This window comes from Mobula hypostoma, chromosome 27, assembly GCF_963921235.1.
Source record: "Mobula hypostoma chromosome 27, sMobHyp1.1, whole genome shotgun sequence".
In the NCBI taxonomy this organism is placed as follows: domain Eukaryota; kingdom Metazoa; phylum Chordata; class Chondrichthyes; order Myliobatiformes; family Myliobatidae; genus Mobula; species Mobula hypostoma.
Window position 1 is genome coordinate 3,103,719 of NC_086123.1, and position 14,905 is coordinate 3,118,623.

The window sequence follows — 14,905 nt, forward strand, 5'->3', positions numbered from 1 at the left end:
GGGTGTCTGATAGTGAGAGTGTTTGGTTGAGGGTGTCTGGTAGTGAGAGGGACAGGTCGAGGGTATCTGGTAGCGGGAGGGTCTGGTTGAGGGTGTCTGGTAGTGAGAGGGTTTGGTTGAGGGTGTCTGGTAGTGAGAGGGACGGGTCGAGGGTGTCTGGTAGTGAGAGGGACCGGTTGAGGGTGTCTGTTAGTGAGAGGGACGGGTTGAGGGTGTCTGGTAGTGAGAGGGACGGGTTGAGGGTGTCTGTTAGTGAGAGGGACGGGTTGAGGGTGTCTGGTAGTGAGAGGGATGGGTTGAGGGTGTCTGATAGTGAGAGGGTTTGGTTGAGGGTGTCTGGTAGTGAGAGGGACCGGTCGACGGTGTTTGATAGTGAGAGGGACTGGTCGAGGGTGACTGACAGTGAGAGGGATGGGTCGAGGGTGTCTGGTAGTGAGAGGGTTTGGTTGAGGGTGTCTGGTAGTGAGAGGGTTTGGTTGAGGGTGTCTGGTAGTGAGAGGGACAGGTCGAGGTTGTCTGGTAGTGAGAGGCACTGGTTGCGGGTGTCTGGTAGTGAGAGGCACTTGTTGCGGGTGTCTGGTAGTGAGAGGGACTAGTTGAGGGTGTCTGGTAGTGAGAGGGTCTGGTTGAGGGTGTCTGGTAGTGAGAGGGATGGGTCGAGGGTGTCTGGTAGTGAGAGGGACTGGTCGAGGGTGTCTGGTAGTGAGAGGGTCTGGTTGAGGGTGTCTGGTAGTGAGAGGGTTTGGTTGAGGGTGTCTGGTAGTGAGAGGGACGGGTTCAGGGTGTCTGGTAGTGAGAGGGACGGGTCGAGGGTGTCTGGTAGTGAGAGGGATGGGTCGAGGGTGTCTGGTAGTGAGAGGGATGGGTCGAGGGTGTCTGGTAGTGAGAGGGTTTGGTTGAGGGTGTCTGGTAGTGAGAGGGACTGGTCGAGGGTGTCTGGTAGTGAGAGGGACAAGTCAAATGTGTCTGGAAGTGAAAGGGATTGATCTACAGTGTCTGGTAGTGAGAGGGACAGGTTGAGGGTGTCTGGTAGTGAGAGGGACCGGTCGAGGGTGTCTGGTAGCGGGAGGGACGGGTCGAGGGTGTCTGGTAGCGGGAGGGACGGGTCGAGGGTGTCTGGTAGTGAGAGGGACGGGTCGAGGGTGTCTGGTAGCGGGAGGGACTGGTCGAGGGTGTCTGGTAGTGAGAGGAAGGGGTCGAGGGTTTCTGGTAGTGAGAGTGATGGATTGAGGGTGTCTGGTAGTGAGAGGGTTTGGTTGAGGGTGTCTGGTAGTCAGAGGGACTGGTCGAGGGTGTCTGGTAGTGAGAGGAAGGGGTCGAGGGTGTCTGGTAGTGAGAGGGACCGGTCGAGGGTGTCTGGTAGTGAGAGGGACTGGTTGAGGGTGTCTGGTAGTGAGAGGGACTGGTTGAGGGTGTCTGGTAGTGAGAGGGACGGGTTGAGGGTGTCTGGTAGTGAGAGCGTCTGGTTGAGGGTGTCTGATAGTGAGAGGGTCTGGTCGAGGGTGTCTGGCAGTGAGAGGGACTGGTTGAGGGTGTCTGGTAGTGAGAGGGTTTGGTTGAGGGTGTCTGGTAGTGAGAGGGATGGGTCGAGGGTGTCTGGTAGTTAGAGGGACGGGTTGAGGGTGTCTGGTAATGAGAGGGACGGGTTGAGGGTGTCTGGTAGTGAGAGGGACTGGTCAAGGGTGTCTGGTAGTGAGAGGGATGGGTCGAGGGTGTCTGGTAGTGAGAGGGATGGGTTGAGGGTGTCTGGTAGTGAGAGGGATGGGTTGAGGGTGTCTGGTAGTGAGAGGGACGGGTTGAGGGTGTCTGGTAGTGAGAGAGTCTGGTTGAGGGTGTCTGGTAGTGAGAGGGTCTGGTTGAGGGTGTCTTGTAGTGAAAGGGATGGGTCGAGGGTGTCTGGTAGTGAGAGGGTTTGGTCGAGGGTGTCTGGTAGTGAGGGGGACGGGTTTGGGGTATTTGGTAGTGAGAGGGTTTGGTTGAGGGTATTTGGTAGTGAGAGGGTTTGGTCGCTGGTGTCTGATAGTGAGAGGGTCTGGTTGAGGGTGTCTGGTTGTGAGAGGGATGGGTCGAGGGTGTCTGGTAGTGAGCGGGACGGGTCGAGGGTGTCTGGTAGCGGGAGGGACTGGTCGAGGGTGTCTGGTAGTGAGAGGAAGTGATCGCGGGTGTCTGGTAGTGAGAGGGACCGGTTGACGGTGTCTGGTAGTGAGAGGGATGGGTCGAGGGTGTCTGGTAGTGAGAGGGATGGGTCGAGGGTGTCTGGTAGCGGGAGGGACTGGTCGAGGGTGTCTGGTAGTGAGAGGGATGGGTCGAGGGTGTCTGGTAGCGAGAGGGTTTGGTTGAGGGTGTCTGGTAGTGAGAGGGACTGGTCGAGGGTGTCTGGTAGTGAGAGGAAGGGGTCGAGGGTGTCTGGTAGTGAGAGGGACCGGTCGAGGGTGTCTGGTAGTGAAAGGGACGGGTTGTGGGTGTCTAGTAGTGAGAGGGACTGGTCGAGGGTGTCTGGTAGTGAGAGGGTCTGGTTGAGGGTGTCTGGTAGTGAGAGGGATGGGTTGAGGGTGTCTGGTAGTGAGAGGGACGGGTTGGAGGTGTCTGGTAGTGAGAGGGACGGGTTGAGGGTGTCTGGTAGTGAGAGGGACCGGTTGAGGGTGTCTGGTAGTGAGAGGGTCTGGTCGAGGGTGTCTGGTAGTGAGAGGGACCGGTCGAGGGTGTCTGGTAGTGAGAGGGACGGGTTGAGGGTGTCTGGTAGTGAGAGGGTCTGGTTGAGGGTGTCTGGTAGTGAGAGGGACGGGTTGAGGGTGTCTGATAGTGAGAGGGTCTGGTTGAGGGTGTGGTAGTGAGAGGGACAGGTTGAGGGTGTCTGGTAGTGAGAGGGACGGGTTGAGGGTGTCTGGTAGTGAGAGGGATGGGTTGAGGGTGTCTGGTAGTGAGAGGGACCGGTCGAGGGTGTCTGGTAGTGAGAGGGACAGGTTGAGGGTGTCTGGTAGTGAGAGGGACGGGTCGAGGGTGTCTGGTAGTGAGAGGGACGGGTCGAGGGTGTCTGGTAGCGGGAGGGTCTGGTCGAGGGTGTCTGGTAGGGAGAGGGATGGGTCGAGGGTGTCTGGTAGTGAGAGGGTTTGGTTGAGGGTGTCTGGTAGTGAGAGGGACTGGTCGAGGGTGTCTGGTAGTGAGAGGAAGGGGTCGAGGGTGTCTGGTAGTGAGAGGGACCGGTCGAGGGTGTCTGGTAGTGAGAGGGACTGGTTGAGGGTGTCTGGTAGTGAGAGGGACTGGTTGAGGGTGTCTGGTAGTGAGAGGGACGGGTTGTGGGTGTCTAGTAGTGAGAGGGACTGGTCGAGGGTGTCTGGTAGTGAGAGGGTCTGGTTGAGGGTGTCTGGTAGTGAGAGGGATGGGTTGAGGGTGTCTGGTAGTGAGAGGGACGGGTTGAAGGTGTCTGGTAGTGAGAGGGACGGGTTGAGGGTGTCTGGTAGTGAGAGGGACCGGTTGAGGGTGTCTGGTAGTGAGAGGGTCTGGTCGAGGGTGTCTGGTAGTGAGAGGGACCGGTCGAGGGTGTCTGGTAGTGAGAGGGATGGTTTGAGGGTGTCTGGTAGTGAGAGGGTCTGGTTGAGGGTGTCTGGTAGCGACAGGGACGGGTTGAGGGTGTCTGGTAGTGAGAGGGACGGGTTGAGGGTGTCTGATAGTGAGAGGGACTGGTTGAGGGTGTCTGGTAGTGAGAGGGACGGGTTGAGGGTGTCTGGTAGTGAGAGGGTCTGGTTGAGGGTGTCTGGTAGTGAGAGGGATGGGTTGAGGGTGTCTGGTAGTGAAGGGAACGGGTCGAGGGTGTCTGGTAGTGAGAGGGACCGGTCGAGGGTGTCTGGTAGCGGGAGGGACGGGTTGAGGGTGTCTGGTAGTGAGAGGGACTGGTTGAGGGTGTCTGGTTGTGAGAGGGTTTGGTCGAGGGTGTCTGGTAGTGAGGAGGACGGGTTGAGGATGTTTGGTAGTGAGAGGGTTTGGTTGAGGGTGTCTGGTAGTGAGAGGGATGGGTTGAGGGTGTCTGGTAGTGAGAGGGATGGGTCGAGGGTGTCCGGTAGCGGGAGGGACTGGTCGAGGGTTTCTGGTAGTGAAGGGAACGGGTGGAGGGTGTCTGATAGTGAGAGGGACCGGTCGAGGGTGACTGGTTGTGAGAGGGATGGGTTGAGGGTGTCTGGTAGTGAGAGGGTTTGGTTGAGGGTGTCTGGTAGTGAGAGGGATGGGTCGAGGGTGTCTGGTAGTGAGAGGGATGGGTCGAGGGTGTCTGGTAGTGAGAGGGACGGGTCGAGGGTGTCTGGTAGTGAAAGGAACGGGTCGAGGGTGTCTGATAGTGAGAGGGACCGGTCGAGGGTGTCTGATAGTGAGAGGGACGGGTCGAGGGTGTCTGATAGTGAGAGGGACCGGTCGAGGGTGTCTGATAGTGAGAGGGACCGGTCGAGGGTGTCTGGTAGTGAGAGGGATGGGTTGAGGGTGTCTGGTAGTGAGAGGGTTTGGTTGAGGGTGTCTGGTAGTGAGAGGGACGGGTTGAGGGTGGCTGGTAGTGAGAGGGTCCAAGAGGTCCAGTACTGGAGGATCCACTAAGAATGGAAGAAGTTTGGGTCTAGTACAGAGGGAACGTGTTACCGAGAGCCTGGTTTTTGAGGATTTACCAACGAGGGGGTGAAAATATGTCTGAATATATTTCCTTATCGTAATGGTCAAAAGGGCAGTGCACTGATTTTTACCACAAGCTGTGATCTGGTGACACGTTTTCACACGTTTCACACTCAGATGCTTTCCATTTAGTTTAAAGAAAAATGGGTAAAAGATATGCCACACATGTTTCCAGTTGAAGGGTCATCCCTTTGAAGGGTGACGGTGCTGATGGGAGAATTTCAGCACTCCCTGTCAAAGCAGATTCATTGAATTAGATCTTAGTTCATTCAAAAGCTGGGGATCAGAGTGACGACCTACTGGACACTTTGAAGCCTGTGATACAGCAGGTCAGGCTGTCACACTGGCTGTCGGGTAAGTCTTTAGTCAACTTCTGTCTGTTATCTGTAAAACCCGCTGTTTCACATTCCACATCGGCACTGATCCTGCCCCCGATAGCTGGACAATTAAGACCACCTCCCACACACAGCCGAACAATTTGACCACATTAATGTCTCGGAGACTGCCTTTTTCACTGGCTGACACAAAGATAAACACTTCCCAGGATGAAATGAGTTCCCCCAATTAATATCACATCTGTTTATAAGCAAAGCGATTTGGAAACCCAATAGCCCAGGTTTTCGGGGGAGAGAGAGAGAAAGGGAAATAAATGGACAGCGAATATTGTGCACTTTCTTCCAGTGACTAATCCTCGTTTCAAGGCTGTTTGTTAAAAGACAAGATGAATGTATGGAGCGGTGACATTGTGTGAGCCTCTGTAAGTGCAGGTATGCAGATCCCCTGATGCGGGAAGCCGATGAGGCGCGATGGTGCTATTTGAGGGCCGTTTGAACTCCTTGCTTCTTTTCTCATCATGTGCATTGCTGCGGCTTCTCTATTTGTGCAAAAGAGGGAAGTTAACTATTAGAGGCCCTGACCTTTCACCCCGGGGTCAGTGCCCTGGAACTGAGCAGATGTTTCGCTCCGTGAGCAAGTTGAGAATGCCTGGAGTTCCCAGGCAGAGAGGCGCCAGGCTCAGGCCAGAGACCTACCCTGTAAACTACAAACACAGGTCCATACATTCAGGTTACAAAGGCATCTGCCCCCCCCAACCCCTAGCTCCTTAATACTGATCAAACTGCACCCCCCCCCACCACCCCGTTAAACACACACTCCCACTCTGCACAGCCACCCTGTGAATTCCTGCAGAAAGCATCATCGCTTGCGGGAACTAAATCATCCAGAAAACAAACGCTTGGATTCCCCAGACACATTCCCACACTTTTAAAGTCCCCTTTGGTTCTCACTCACACGAAAGTAGCCCTTTTGAAAAACTCGCCCTCACATAAACCATCACTTAAATCCCCAACACCCCTGCTCACAGTATTAACAGCCTGGCAATCGTTAAAGACTCTCCCATTTACAGGTCAAAATGAGCTTGCATAGGGAGAGAGTGGGAGAGCTGAGAAGCATAGCCTCACACCGAGCTTGATACACTCACACTCGGGAGTAATTGCAGTTACACACTGGTCACACCTCACACTTCTCCACACAATAACATACTGAAACTATCGGTGAGGTTAGCAGACACATGGGAGTATTCACAAACTCAGTGCTGATCTGGGATGCGGACATGTGTTCACAAACCGTACAAATACAATGCATAAAACACAAATACAATGAATAAAACACAAACAGCTCACAGACCCAACAACGTCAGGAATGCAAAAGCACAATATTACCTAAATGTGATTCCCTGGAATGCACTCTCCACCCTGCCTTCTGGTGCAAAACAGTCACTCTCTGTCAGTCCTTCATTATAGAAACCATCCAATTTTCATACCTGCAGATACCAACAAAAAAATTAAGCCTGGGCTGTTTCTATCAAATGGCACTGATTACATCTGATTGTATCAATGCTTCAAATTAAAAATGAACCCCCCCCCCCCACACGCACACAAGGCCAGGACACCCAGTCACTCAGTCATTCCCAGTGAGGGGTCATTTAATCCATCCCATTTATAAAAGCAACCCACCGACAAATCTTACATTCACAAATGCACAAGTATTCCCATTAACACTCCCAGTTCTCAGCTTTAGTCTCTCTCTCTCTCTCTCTCACACACACACACACACACACACACATGCTCGCTGTAATACGACTGCCTCCACACACACATACCTGCCTGTACTCACACATACAGCATGCATGCTTTAACACGCTTTCTTCAACACACGCACCCACACACCAACTCACTCACACATACTCAGTGCTGACACTCCCATTGACTCACAAGCACATGCACGTGTACGCTCAGAAACACTGAAAAATATTTAATCCGACGAACTTGCAGATTTTTCTTTAGAATTTCGGTTAACGCTCTTCATTATTGGACTTTTTGTAAATATTTGTATCATGTCTGGGAGATCTTGCTGGAGGTACCCAGTATGTCAAACAGCATCTGTGGGGAGAATGTACCTCCATATGATCTGATGGTGAATGCTTTTCCTGGTCAACAGTATAAGTTGCCCGTTGTTTCCACTGATGACGTAACCAGTATGGGAGGAGGTTTAAGGTGAAAAAGCCATTGTACTGGGGCTGTTCCACTCTCCCGGCCTCAAAAATGTTGGTGCACTGGTACAAAAGATCATCATGTCTGGGCCCTTGCTTGGCTGCAGTGGAAGGCCATGCTGATTTCGTCTGCCCAGTCCATCAGAACTGGGTTCACATGCTGGGGCAGGCATATCCCTATCTCAGGGGGGTTGGAGATCCCTGGCTACCCTCACCTGGTTTAGCCGGCCTGTCGGAGTGACGTAGTGGGGTGTGGCCACTGTCGCATGCAGACAGTTACTTGGAGCCACAGGTGAGAGCTGGGTGGCGGGTGGGGAGCAAAAGTGGATGATCTGCCCCTGGGCGGAGCACAACAAGCCTACCATCAGAGGTGCTACCCTTCCCTGCACACCCCATACACCCCTGGTCAACAGCGGCTCTGCTGTAAGACCGTAAGACCATAAGATACAGGAGCAGAATTAGATCATTTGGCCCATCGAGTCTGCTCTGCTATTTCATCGTGACTGATCCAATTTTCCTCTTAGCCCCCAATCTTCTGCCTTCTCCCCGTATGCCTTCATGCTCTGACCAATCAAGCATCTATCAACCTCTGCCTTAAATGTATATAAAGACTTGGTTTCTACAGTTGCCTGTGGCAAAGAATTCCACAGATTCACCACTCTCTGGCTGAAGAAATTCCTCCTCATCTCCGTTCTAAAAGGATACCCCTCTATTCAGGGGCTGTGTCCTCTGTGACACTGCCATATCTGAGTCAGACTGATTGTCAGGCTGTCCCGGGTCAATGCATGTCTGAGCGAGCGGGAGGCACGAGGACCAGCCAGTCAGCGTGCTTGGAGTCTGAGCTGCAGGATCCCGTTATTGGCTGGTCTGAGGGTCAGTACGGAAGACTGAAGCCCCAAGGTCAATCAAAAGTCTGGGAAACAGCGTAGCGATACATTAAGTTTCAGAGAAGGGGGAGAAATGGAGGGAATAAGGGGGACTATGTTTGGGGTCCCACCATCAGCTAGTCCGGGGATCGATACCAAAAGTCAAAGCCTGAAGGTTGATCAGAAGTCCGGAAGTTGAAGCCCAATGGCTGAAGCCTTGAGACTGGAAGCCCAGAGGTCTGTCCTGGAGTTGGAGTACTGTCCATGTGTGAGTGGGAGGCAGGAAAGGGATTTATTTTGCTATTGCTGTTTTGTTGCTTGGTATGTTCTGTTTTGCTGTGCTGTGTGTTGTTCAGTTGAGCATTGCGGACGTGCTATGTCAACATCTGAATGTGTGGTGACACTTGCAGGCGGCACCTGGCACATCCTTGTGTTCAAAGGTTCAAAGGTTCATTCATGATCAAAGTAAACAACTCTGAAATTCTTCTTCTCCGGATGGCCATGAAACCAAGAAAGGAAAGAAAGGAAAGATAGCGCGATCATCAACCCCCAAATATTACCCACCCCCCACAAAAAAAAGAGAAAGATCGGGTGAAAAGTACAGAAAACTCTGTAAGACCAAAACAAGTCTACAGTCCAAGTCCACATCCAAAACACACAAAACCTGGGCACCATTCTCCGGGCACAGTGACAGGATCTCCCCTCTCCGGTAGCATAGCAGAGCGATCCTGAGCAATCAAAAGGCAGGCAGCCGGCACTCACCGTCAACCTCTCCTCGATGATTCGATCTCCCTCATCGCTTTAATCGGCGAACAATGGAAGCTTTAATTGGCGAAATGTAGTCAAAGATCGGCTTGTGCGTCATCCCGCAGCCTGCCCACCATGAGGTTTGTGCACACTGCCTCTCTCTCCTGGAATCCTCTCAGAGACTGCAGAGTGCTGAAACACCCAAACAATCTCCAAACAGCAAATCACAGACTCCACAACAGTTCCAGAATCACATCCAAAGCCAACAACAAACATAAAAGACATAAAAGAAGTGAAATATATTGTTTTGTGGTCTATCCAGAAGATGTCGTCTGTAGGAGTGTGATACGCAGGCACCATCTTGACCGGTGTGTTGGTTGTTAACACAAACAACTCATTTCACTGCATGTTTTGACGCTCATGTGATAAATAAAGGTGAATCTATCTGGAGGAGAGGACAAGGCAGAGTGAATGATACAGCTTGGTGTTGGCCGAATGTTTGTCAGTGACAGCTAACTTCTGAAGGAGCAGAGTGGTAAGTTGAAGATAAATGATGACAAAGGAGAGAGGAGAGCTATACCGGAACAGTGAGGTGCAGAGCACCAGAATGACCGGAATTACAGCGAATTCAGGACATGGCCAGTTGGGGTTTGCAGAGAGGAAATAAACACAAGAGAGTCTGCAGATGCTGGAAAACCAAAGCAACACACACAGAGTCCTGGAGGAGATCAGCAGGTCCGGCAGCATCCACGGAGAGGAATAAACAGTTGACATTTTGGGCCGAGTCCCTTCGTCAGGACTGGGAAGGGAGGGGGAACAAAGCCAGAATAAGAGGGTGGGGGAAGGGAAGGAGTTCAAGCTGGCAAGTGAAGCCAGGCGAGGGGCAGGTCGGTGGATGGATGAGGGGGTATGAAGTGAGAAGCTGGGAGGTGATAGGTGGAAAGGCTCAAGGACTGAAGAAGGAAAGATCTGATAGGAGAGGAGAGTGGACCGTGGGGGAAAGGGAAGGAGGAGGGAGGTGAGGAGAAGAGAAAGGGTAAGAATTTAGCTAGAATGGGAATGGAAAAGAGAGAAGGGGGAGGGAGGAGAAATTACTGGGTGAGAGAAATCAATGCCCACGCCATCAGGTCGGAGGCTACCCAGACAGAATATGAGGTTTTACTCCTCCAACTTGCGAGTGACCTCATTGTGGCAGTTGGGGAGGGCATGGGCTGGCACCTCAGAATGGGAATGGGGATTTGGAATGGTCGGCCACTGGGAAATCCTGCTTTGGTGAACAGAGTGAAAGTGTTCGACAAAGCAGTTCCCTCAACCTACACCAGTTCTCACTGATGTAGAGGAGTCCGCACCAGAGACAGTAGGTGACCCCGACTGACAAGCAGCTGAAGTGTTGACATGTCGGAATGGAAATGGGATGTAGCCACCGGGAAAATAAATGTGTTTAACATTCCACATTGATGACTTCACATTAGAATTTTCCAGGTCTGACACAAACTGGAAGGGCTGGTTGGATTAATGCTGAGAGCTGAGGACTGTAACATAGCCAGACAGGGGTACCCCGAACCTGCACTGGACTGCTTACAGTGCAAAAGAGCGAAGGCATAGAGCTCCGAGTGACAGGATTAAAGTAACAGGCAAATGGACGCGTAGGGTCACCGCTGTGGGCTCAGCAGATTTGTTCTGCAGACGGGTCCCATTTTGTAAGTCGGAAGAAAAATCTCAGGAATAGTTAAACAAGTGATCAAAGGAATAGTAAATGGAATTTAACATGGGAAAACACAAAGTTGTCTATACAGAGGTAATTAGGAAAACTAGCAACATTATAATTTATTGTGAGGAAAATTGAATGAACATTGGTAAGATCACATCTGGAATACTGCGCATAGTGCAGGCAGTGTAGGTGAAGAAGGATATAGATGCTGGAATTTGGAGCAACACACAGAAAATGCTGGAGGAACTCAGGCAGGGACAATTCCTTTTCTTCCACAGTTGGTGCTCGACCGGCTCAGTTCCTCCAGCAGATTGTGTGCTGCTGCAGATCCCTGTCTCCACACACAGAGGGCCCTGGTCAACCATAGGCTAATCAACAGCACCAACCAGTGGTAACAGGCTGTAACAGCACCTTCACAATGCACAGTTTCAGTTTACCCACCTACTATGTAAAGTTTGCCCCAAGATGCATCGCAGGTAGTCAAACTGAGCCATGCTTCCCCTGATGAGATTGATAATCAATGCTTTCAGACGTCCATAGATCTGCCCAAAGCCTCTAGAAACTACAGATAGTTGGGGACACAGCTCAAAACATCATGGAAACCAGCCTCCCCCAACAGACTCTGTCTATAAGACCATATAGAAGCAGAATTAGGCCATTTTACCCATCGAGTCTGCTCCGCCATTTCATCATGGCTGATCTGATTTTCCTCTCTGTCCCATCTCCTGCCTTGACCAATCTATCAACCTCTGCCTCTGTCTTAAATATACACACAGACTTGGCCTCCACAGCGGCCTGAGGCAATGAATTCCACAGATTCACCACTCTCTGCCTGAAGAATTCCTCCTCATCTCTGTTCTGAAAGGACACCCTTGTATCCTGATCTTAGACTCTCCCATCACAGGAAACATCCTCTCCACATCCACTCTATCAAGGCCTTTCACCATTTGATAAATTTCAATTAGGTCACCCCTCATTCTACTGAATTTTAGTGAATACTGGCCCAGAGCCAACAAACGCTCTTCATATGACAAGCCATTCAATCCTGGAATCATTTTTGTGAACCTCCTTTGAATCCTCCCCAGTTTCAGCACATCCTTTCTAAGATAAGGGGCCCAAAACTGCTCACAATACTCCAAGTGAGGCCTCACCACGGCTTTATAATACCTCAACATTACATCCTATACTTCCCACAGCCTCGTTGAAGCCACCAGTGTAATCACCCTACCCACACCAGGCATTCTTGTTCCTCCCTCCTCACACAGAGCAGAAGATATAAAAGCCTGAACATACATACCACCAGACTCAAGGAAAGCTTCTCACCCACTGTCAGAAAACTATTAAACAGATCCCTGGTATGATAAGATGGGCTCTTGACCTCACAATCTACCTTATTGTGACCTTGTACCTTATTGTCCACCTACGTACACTGCACTTTCTCCGTAACTGTAACACTTTATTCTGCATTGTGTTATCATTCTCCCTGCTCTACTTCCCCTGTAGTATCACAATGCACGGATGTGATGAATTGATCTGTGTGCATGCATGCAGAACAGTTTTCCACTGAACCATGGTAAAGCACGGTCAGAGATGGCCATGGAAATTGCAACCTAGGTGTCTAGATATGCAAGCCTGGCCAGCACGATATGGAGAGCAAGCTGTTGCCCATGTAGCAAGCTCTCCCTCTCCAGGCATCTGATGAACCCAAAGGAACGGCAGGGACTGAGTCAGTTTGGCACCAGCAGCATCACAGGAGTTGCCAGTCAGTGTTGAACTCAGTGTAGGACTGCCTTAGGGACTGCAGTTCTGGATTTTTCCCTCAGGGTTTACTCCCGAACCTTTCCCCGTGAGTCGCAAGGCAACTGTGGCTTGAGATCAGAGTTTTCCTTCCGCTAGGTAGGCTGCCAAACACACAGTTGATGAGCCCCATCTTAAGGCACCAGTAACCTGCCTTTGCCCCTCTCCTGTCAGTAGAGATGGTTTCGCCGGGCTTCGTCGCTAAGCCACAGCTGAAGGCCAGGAGCTGGACTTGGTTGTCAGAGGCTATCTGAGGCGCATGCCATTGGGAGCATTGAAAAGGTAGTGGGAGCTCGTTCCCATTACCACCCCCGGCTGTAACAACATTGAGGAACCATGGTACCTGTGACAATAATAATCAATTTATTAATTTGATCAGTTAGATTTCTATATTTTGGGACAGAGTTTTAAAGCCTCATTGTCTGCGTTTCTGTCACCAGTAGAGACAGGGTCGGGTCAGGCCTTCGACTTAATGTGAATTGCAATTTGAAGGAGACTGAGTTAGATTGTGACACTTCAACAGTACAACAAATTGGACTTATGTTAGACCTTTAAGTCAACAAAATGTCTTCAGGTACTTCAGAGCCTGACTGCATTGGTTTGCTATAGTCACATGTACCAAGTTAAAGTGAAGAGCTTTTGTTTGCTGCTCATGATTACATCAAGGTAGCAAAAAGAAAACAGGATGCAGAAAATGGCGCTGCCATTACAGGATGCAGAAAATGGCGCTGCCATTACAGGATGCTGAACATGGCGCTGCCATTACAGGATACAGAAAATGGCGCTGCCATTACAGGATGCTGAACATGGCGCTGCCATTACAGGATACAGAAAATGGCGCTGCCATTACAGGATGCTGAACATGGCGCTGCCATTACAGGATGCAGAAAATGGTGCTGCTATTATAGAGAAGATGCGGTGCAGGAAGTCAAATAAGGCACAAGGGCCACAACGGGGTACAACACACACAAAATGCTGGAGCAAGTCAGGGAAACAAACTGTCAATGTTTTGGACTGAGACTCTTCATCAAGACTGGAAAGGCAAGTGGGGTGGGGGTGGAGGGAAACGTACCAGCTAGCAGGTGACACATGAGGACGAAGTCAGGGTGAAGGGGGTGGGAGGATAAGGTAAAAAGCAGGGAGGTAATCGGTGGGAGAGGTAAACAGCTGAAGAAAGCAGTGAGGACAGTGGAGCATAGAAGAGGGAGAGGAGGGGAACCACAGGAAGTTAGTGGGCAGGGGATAAGGGGTGACAGGGTTATCAGAGTGGGGAATGCAGAAAGAGAGAAGGTGTGGGGGTGGGAGAGAAGTTAGAAGTATCAGTGTTCATGGCATCAGACTGGAGGGCACCAGGACAGGTTGTTGCCCCTGCAACCTGAGTCTGGTCTGATCGTGGCTGTAGAGGAGTAAGGGGCATGGACACATGTCAGAATGGGAATGGGAAGTTGAATTGAAATGGCTACCACCAGGAGTTCTGGCAGTTTGTGGCAGACAAAACATCATACAAAACAAGGCATCATCCCCCCTCACCTGGTTTCACGCACTCAACACCATAATTCCATCCAGGCTCGACAGGAAGCTCAGAGACCTCGGCCTTGACCCTGCCTGGTGCAGCTGGATCCTGGAGTTCCTGTCAGATCACTGGCAGGTGGTAAGAGTGGGCTCCCTCATCTCTACCCCTCTGACTCTCAACACAGGAGCCCCTCAGGGCTGTGTACAAAGTCCCCTCCTTTACTCTCTGTATACCCATGACTGTGTCGCCACCCACAGCTCTAATCTTTGCTAATGACACTACACTGATTGGCCTAATCTCAAATAATAATGAGGCAGCCCATAGAGAAGAAATCATCACCCTGACACAGTAGTGTCAAGAAAACAACCTCTCCCTCAATGTTGCGAAAACAAAGGAGCTGGTTGTGGATTACAGGAGGAATGGAGATGGGCTAACCCCTATTGACATCAATGGATCTGGGGTTGAGAGGTAAACAGCTTCAAGTTCCTCTGCATAAACATCACCGAGGACCTCACGTGGTCTGTACACACCAGCTGTGTGGTGAAAAAGGCACAACAGCGCCTCTTTCACTTCAATCGGTTGAGGAAATTTGGTATGGGTTCCCAAATCCTAAAATCTTTCCACAGGGGCCCGGTTGAGAGCATCCTGACTGGCTGTATCACTGCCTGGTAGGAGAACTGTACTTCCCTTAATTTCAGGACTCTGCAGTGGTACAGACAGCCCAGTAGCTGTGAACTTCGCATGATTCAGGACATTTACAGAGACAAGTGTGTAAAAAGGGCCTGAAGGATCATTGGGGACCCGAGTCACCCCAACCACAATCTGTTCCAGCTGCGACCATCCGGGTAACGGTGCCGCAGCATAAAAGCCAGGACCAACAGGCTCCGGGACAGCTTCTTCCACCAGGCCATCAGACTGATTAACTCACGTTGATTTGAGTGTATTTCTATGTTACATTGACTGTTCTATTTATTATAAATTACTATGATTGTACATTGCATATTTAGACGGCGACGTTGTGATGGGCCCTCCCTACACTTCCTTATTTTGGCTTTCTGCCCCCTTCC